At 40.8% G+C, this 5,101-nt stretch overlaps 1 protein-coding gene and 1 long non-coding RNA gene across 6 annotated transcripts in view; one reads left to right on the top strand and one right to left on the bottom strand.

Annotated features, from left to right (window-relative positions):
• Positions 1-5,101, top strand: part of SLC9B2 (solute carrier family 9 member B2) — a 58,723-nt gene that overhangs the window by 229 nt on the left and 53,393 nt on the right. For 3 of the 5 annotated variants that reach the window (XM_078069019.1, XM_078069016.1, XM_078069018.1), the window contains exon 2: positions 916-998. The exons of the other annotated variants lie outside the window; for them this stretch is intronic. The gene's annotated coding sequence lies outside the window, so the exon portion shown is untranslated. The remainder of the gene's footprint in view (positions 1-915; positions 999-5,101) is intronic. 5 annotated transcript variants of the gene reach the window in all.
• LOC144381261 (uncharacterized) lies at positions 2,911-4,862 on the bottom strand. Its single transcript, XR_013446153.1, has 3 exons — positions 4,750-4,862; positions 3,780-3,941; positions 2,911-3,419 (listed from the first exon to the last, which is right to left on the bottom strand). It is a non-coding gene; the product is annotated as an uncharacterized LOC144381261 (long non-coding RNA).

Genomic DNA, 5,101 nt, shown 5'->3' with positions numbered 1-5,101 from the left:
GTGAGTAGCCCTCAGAGGACACTAAGGGCCCAGAGCATGTTTTTCTTGTTTGTGTTTTAGTTCTCAAATCAGCCAGGGGGGTTGCTACGTGGGCTACGCTAGCAACGCGAAGGTACTGAAAACCATCAGATCCTACTGTCTGGAGAATATCAGCGCCTGCTCAAAGGGCACACTGTGGCTTTTTTTACTTATCAGCCATCGGCTTGTTATCTCATCCTAGACTCTGGTGGTTTGTTGCTCTAAAAGATTAATATCAGAAAGCCACCATTTCCTTTAGCTTCCTGCCAAGAAACGGACACCAGGGGACAGAGAGAAGGCAGGTACCTGACTGAGCCTGGTCAACCTCTGTTTTCACTGAAAGACTGACACCCCATTCCTCCACTCTATAAGGGGGCCTCCACTTGACATCGCTGCTACAAACTGCTGTCCTAAAATTCTGGTTTACTGTTTCTCTCTAAACTAAGAATGAAACATTTCACTTTATTTTTTTAAGATTTTATTTATTTATTTGATAGAAAGAGCGCACAAGCAGGGAAAGGGAGAAGCAGACTCCCTGCTGAGCAGGGAGCCCCATATGGGACTTGATCCTAGGATTATGGGATCATGACCTGAGCCTAAGGCAGACGCTTAACCGACCACCCAGGCGCCCCTGAAACATTTCACTTTAGCAAATACCTGTGTGTCTTCTCTGGGCCAAGCAGGCATGGGGACAAGAAATACAAATATGAATTAAATACAGTTTCTGCCATTCAGCACCAATCAGAATATTCTTAAGTAATTAGGTAGTGTGATTCATGTTATACTGTTGATGTGAGCAAAGTGGCTGATTCACATAATATATTTTCTAGAATATTAAGATCTTTAGAATTATAACCCTAATGACTAGATTTTTCCTTTTTTTTTTTTTTTTTTAAGGATTTCTATAGAAGTGGGAAAAAGTCAGTGATGTAGGTCTGTCTTGGAGCCTACTCCAAAAGTTGCTGTGCTGGATATAGAAGGTTGGCATTCACATCTATTCCTACCCGCTTCTAGTATGCCTTCATGTACAGAACAAACTGGGAAGCTAAAAACTTCCTAGACTCCATTCCAACTAGAGTTCTAGATGTAAATTAGATGTAAAATTAGAGTCTGGCAAGTAGATGAACTTGTCTGAAATTTCAAAAGCAGATGTGAGGCACAGGCCATCTCCCTGCTATTTTTGGCTGTTTGCTGTTGGCAGGGAAGGTCCAGGAGATGCCAGTACTAGTCTTCAGACTGTGGGTGTGGGGAGGGACTTAACAGCCGTGGTGACAGCCAGACTCAGCATTGTCATGTGATACCACCAGCTCTGTGGCTGTCAAGAAGCAGTTGAGGGCAGTGGTGAACATATTCTGTTCCTTGTCCAGGCAGTGTCCAGATCCCAGCTTCCTTGGGGTCACAGCTACAGTGGTGTTCTTGAACCCCATAGTCCTTGGAGGGCTTTCACACTGTAACAAAAATAGTACATTCCTCAGTGCTTCATTTGCTAGTGTTCTAGATGTCATTCCTGGAGGCCCAGTCTGGAACCTGCACTTCTAGCCCTTTCAACATTCTCTAGCCTTTAAATAATTCACTTAATTCCCTGTGTAAAATCTCTTCCTGTTTAAAATTCCTGAAGTGGTTTCAATTTTCTCTACTGACTGATTAATATGTTTGCTATGTGGCCTCTGTCACCTAAGATGGATCTCTTTCATTTCTTTTGATGGGAAATGAAACCGTGAGATTAGATTCGGGAGTTTGCAGTGATGTGAATGCCTTCCATGAGACTCCACCCTCTGCAGTTGCCGTAAACTCCCCACCCACATTTGAGTTTGGCCCCTGAATGTATTTGAGTTTGTTACTCATTGATTAGATTATCTCTGAATTCTCTTGCTCTACAAATGTAACATAAAATACTTCTTCACTTAAAACATCTACAGAATATGTTCTGTAACAAAGGATTGCTGAATATCTATTTACTCTTTACTAGCCCTGTTGATAACTGGTAGGCCAGTGACTCTTGGTCAGCACACAAACACCAATGATAGAACAGATCTCTCCTCTGGGAGAAAAGGTTTTATATCTTTTTCCATACACAGCCTAGGAGCATTGTATGTGGGAAAATGGAGCTACCTATATATGCACTTGTGTAATGAGGAAGTGTTCTCAGTATTTTATAGTCATGTGTCATACATGTTAAGAAGAGTACAATTATGATAAGTTTTAAAGAGCTTTTAACAGCCTTCTAAAGTCATTGAGTATCTCTTGTCCGTATAACAAAAGCTCTTTACCTTTTTTAGAAATCTATTTTATTTATTTTTCTACAGTTTATATGAAGGACTAAAAGGCTTGAATTTGGTAGTGTCCCTTATCTGTGCTTTTCAGTACAGTATTTGTATGCTTTTTTCTCAAGAAAAATCTTATAAAAGGAAGATAAAGCATGGGGGGGTACTTTATTGGGACTCTATGATGTACCTAATACTATATTAAGATTTTCTGTGACATAGCCATTATCACCATTTACAGTTGGAAAAAAAACCTATCCAGACTGGCTAAGTAACTTGCCCAAAATGGCTCAACTAGGAGGCAGTGACCCAAGGATTTTCATTCAGGGTTTTTATCTCCATTTTCCTCTGACTGCTCCACATTTTTGCACCATTATCCTCATTATACTCTCATTAATATAAATGTGCATAGAATTCCCTACATGCTCTTTCCTTTTCTCTCCTCATCCTTTAATCATGTGGTTCTTCTGCCTGTAATGGTCTTTATTATTTTACAAGGCTAAGTAATCTTTCAAGATTTGATTCAAGTATCACTTGATGCCAGAGTCCAGCTCCAGCCGGGGTGGGTCTCTCGTAGGAAAGGACGGCGTCGGCGAATGAGGAGACACAGACACAGGGTCAGGTTGCAAGCATCTCCTCCTGATAGCCTTGGAGGAACTTTATTTATATGTTAGGATTTTTTTGTTTTTCCATACTTTCGTAACATGTGATTATGAAGACTGGAAAGAGAAACAAAAGGGAGATAATAATTAGTGCTGATATACCTAGATTGATGAGGGATGGAAACCAGGCAGTAGTGGAGGTGTATTTCTGCAAAGTGGCAAGAAAGGAATCTGCAACTTCTGAGGCTGTGGCTGAGGACACATGTGCCAAACTAATGTCTTTAATTTTTTCTTGCAAGGAGTTTAAGTCCAAGGATACATTATCATTGCTCCATATTCCCAATAGGTGATTTTTGACGTTGTCCCAAGGGACAGATGAGGAATCATAATGGTGGGGAGTGACACAGATCCATTTATATTGTGCAAGGCATCTAGTGGTTAACTGAGTTTTGAGATTTTGAATTTGATTTTCTACATATAATATATTTTCTTCTAGAACATTTAATCGTGCCTCAAACTTCTTGTCTATTTGTTCCTGCAAATAAAGTGCAGTTGAAGTATTCTGGGTTAATCTATCCATATGATGTGCAGTATGTATTTCCTGTACTAAAGCAGTTGTAGATATAGCAAAAGAACTTATGATTCCTATAAGAGCAGTAATACCTAATATAAGTGCTGCAATAAAGCTCTTAGGGCGGCGTAAGGCTTTATCTACAAGTTGAATCGTATACATGCCAGGATCATCATACCAATGTTCTTCTAATTTTACAGGTAACACTACATAAGGAGGTTGATGAACAACTGTAAAGACAGTTGGTCCAACAGTTGGATCAATGCAATTAGTTAATGTACATTTTGAACAGGATACATAATAGGTATGATTAATCTTGTTTACCTGTAATTGGCCATGACCTTGCACCAAGAGAGCATGAGGGGGACCCACACATGCCGTGACCACCTCCATATGGTCAGGGCGTCTAGGCCTTTTTTAGTTCCTTTAAGACCTTATAAGGGAGTGGTTCCCACTGAGGTTCGTCCCATTCATCATCAGAAGTCACTGGAAAACATTTAAAGGTTAAATCCCCATCTCGCAAGGCCTCCTGTATTGCTCCCTTAAAGCCAATATTCTTAATAGGCAGCAAGGGTTTTTTACGAACGAAGGCCTTGTTCTGTGGAACTTTTAACTGTCTATGTAGATTAATCACAGAGCCGCATTCAGGGGCTGTGGCATTTGCAAAAAGTTCCCAGTCTTGTTCATGATATTTAGCAGCCTCCTCCTCAAGGGCTACCTCATCTTCGGAGGACAATTGATCGTCTCTCCCTTCAACTCTTTTATTATCTTTGTCCTCATCTTCTGATTTCATTTCATTTATTACCAGTACTTGAGAGGCTGATTTTTGTAATAGAGGTGTCTCTTCAGTGGGGGCAGCGTTATGTGTCTCCCATAATTTTTTGTGTAAAGCCTGTGAGCTAGGCATAAGATCTAACATATCTCTTAACAATGTCCACAAAGAGAATGGCTCCACGGGTACATTTTCAGGACCATGGTTAGAATAGTATAACCGCATTTCCTCCCCTATCTTGTTCCATGTTCCAATATCAAGACTACCATCTTTCAGAAACCAAGGGCAACAGGTCTCTACAAAGGTCAAAAATCTAGCCAGTTGAGCATGAGTAACCTTAACACCTCTTTTTTCAATCATATGCTTCATAATATCAATAAAGAGTCGTCATTCCTTTGACTCGTCATGGCCCATAGCTTCTCTGAGTTCTGTCTTTCTGCTCACTCTCACTCTGTATTCCTTCACAGAGGGGTCTGCAGTACCCACGAGCAGAGTCCTATCCGTCCTCGTAGAAAGGCTTACCTAGTCGAGCCCCACCGTTGGGCGCCACCTGCCGGAGTCCGGCTCCAGCCGGGGTGGGTCTCTCGTAGGAAAGGACGGCGTCGCGAATGAGGAGACACAGACACAGGGTCAGGTTGCAAGCGTCTCCTCCTGACAGCCTTGGAGGAACTTTATTTATATGTTAGGATTTTTTTGTTTTTCCATACTTTCGTAACATGTGATCATGATTTTTCACAATTGATTGAGATAATCTTAGATCATTTTCTGGATTACAGACATAGCCTTCTTTTATTTTTCCTTTGTAATGATTAACATGACCTTTATTGATTTCCGCTTATTGACTTTTGCTAAAACTAAAAAACAATACGCAAAG

This window comes from Halichoerus grypus, chromosome 3, assembly GCF_964656455.1.
Source record: "Halichoerus grypus chromosome 3, mHalGry1.hap1.1, whole genome shotgun sequence".
NCBI classification, from domain to species: Eukaryota; Metazoa; Chordata; class Mammalia; order Carnivora; family Phocidae; genus Halichoerus; species Halichoerus grypus.
This window is presented reverse-complemented; position numbering and strand designations above follow the sequence as displayed.